The 1,949-nt window shown below is 43.6% G+C and overlaps 1 protein-coding gene and 1 non-coding gene across 2 annotated transcripts in view; one reads left to right on the forward strand and one right to left on the reverse strand.

Annotated features, from left to right (window-relative positions):
• LOC100956445 (myosin-7) overlaps positions 1–1,949 on the reverse strand; it is a 52,353-nt gene that overhangs the window by 12,329 nt on the left and 38,075 nt on the right. The gene's annotated exons all lie outside the window — the stretch shown is intronic.
• LOC111722259 lies at positions 1,372–1,478 on the forward strand. The gene has a single exon (XR_002771110.1). It is a non-coding gene; the product is annotated as a U6 spliceosomal RNA (small nuclear RNA).

Here is a 1,949-nt window from a genome sequence, read left to right on the forward strand (position 1 = left end):
TCAGCGTTCATCTCCTCCTCATCCTCCAGCCTCTCATTCATCTCCTTCACCTTGGCTTCCAGCTGGATCTTGTTCTTGATCAGCTGGTCACAGCGCTCCTCAGCATCATTGAGATTGTCTTGTTCCTGGAAGAAGAGAATAGCGAGGAAGCAGAAGATGAAAGAGAGGAGAAACCCAGCATCTTTAAGAGAGTGGTGTTCCTAGACTCCCAGTCCCTAATTGTGAGATGGGCTATAATCTAGGGGAGGGTAGTGGAGAGCTGAAGAGCCACATGGCCTCACCGCCTGCACTTGGAGCTGCAGGTCATTCTTCTCCTGCAGCAGGGACACCATCTTCTCCTCTAGCTCCTTGCGGCGAGCCTCTGACTTTTCCAGAGACTCTTTGATGCGCCCAAATTCTTCCTTCATGTTGGCCATCTCCTTCTCTGTCTCTGCACTCTTCAGCAGCGGCTTGATCTTGAAGTAGAGCTTCATCCAGGGCCAATTCTTGACCCCCATGAAGGCCCGAATATTCCACTGGATTATTAACAGGGCATCCCTAAAAGGTAACATGGAGGCAGCGAGGGATACTGTGTAAGAGCACTTCCCAATCACAGGCCCAACTGCATTTGGCTTCCCCCATCTAAGCAAGTTTGTCGGCACTAGGAGCCAATCACCTAGCCTTACCCACTGCATGCACTCCTAACCCAAACATCACTGAACATGGAGTTACTCTATAGGTATTTACTAATTAATCATGTCAATGAAAGGAATCTTTCATTTATATCTTCCCTACATATAAAATATCTCCTATGTTTGGTTTTTCTATTCTCGTAAGAACCTCAATATGTCAAAAATTATGTGGTGTTTTACATGTAGGAATACTTATAATATATATGTAGGTTATGAAACATGGATACAAAATGGCTATCCATGAACTCACTATCCAGCACTACCACCCACTGGGTCTACCTGTAGCTCCTCCCTGGACCTGTCTTGGGTCCCTCCCACCAAAAGCAGCCACTACTCTGAATCTTGTTTTTCCTTTCCTTACTTTTTTTTTTTTAAAAAAACCCTTTAACCACATATGTATGTAACTCTAAAAATGCATTACTGGTTTTTATTATCTCTGAAGTTTACAGAATTACATCATACTGTATGTATCTTTCTCTGAATTGCTTTGTTCACTCAACAATATGCTTTTCAGGTTCAAACATATTGAACCATGCAGTTGTGGTCCACTTTTTTTGTTGCTTTATAATAGTCTGCCAAATGCCTATAATAATATTTATTTGTTCCTCTGTGGATGGAAATTTGAGTTGTTCCCAGATCTTTGCTATTACGACCAATGCTGCTATGAAGATCCTTCTTCATTTCAAGGTGCACATGTGTTGTGCTTGCTTCGGCAGCACATATACTAAAATTAGAACGATACAGAGAAGATTAGCATGGCCCCTGCGCAAGGATGACACACTCAAGGTGCACATGTGTGGGAGTTTCTCTGTAGGAATGTACTCAGGAGTGAAATTGAAAAGTACATAATTGTTCAAGTTTAAAAGGTAATGATAAATTGTTTTCCAAAGACCTCTTAACTTTTGTTGATCTAGTATTTTAAAATGCTATCTCACTGGAATGACAATTTGCATACCCCTTTAGGGAATTTTGTTTTTAAAAAGAGTTCCAAATGAATCCAGAGTGGTAAAATAACTTTCCCAGACCAGCTAATAAGTGGTAGAGCCTGGAACTGAAGCCAGATCTTCTGACCCACAGTAGCTGGTACTGCTTGTTGGTTGACTTACATCTCTGGGGGAACTCTCCCTTCCACCCTGCCTTACCTGCGTTCCACAATCTTCTTGAACTCAAGGCGCATGAGCAGGCCCCGGGACTGGGCCTGGATGCGCGTGATGATGCGGCTCAGCCTCTCATCCCGCATCTCCTCCAGCAGCCCCAGCAGCCCCGCCTTGAAGAACA

The sequence above is a fragment of the Otolemur garnettii genome, unplaced genomic scaffold, assembly GCF_000181295.1.
Source record: "Otolemur garnettii isolate 467f Iridium unplaced genomic scaffold, OtoGar3 scaffold00225, whole genome shotgun sequence".
NCBI classification, from domain to species: Eukaryota; Metazoa; Chordata; class Mammalia; order Primates; family Galagidae; genus Otolemur; species Otolemur garnettii.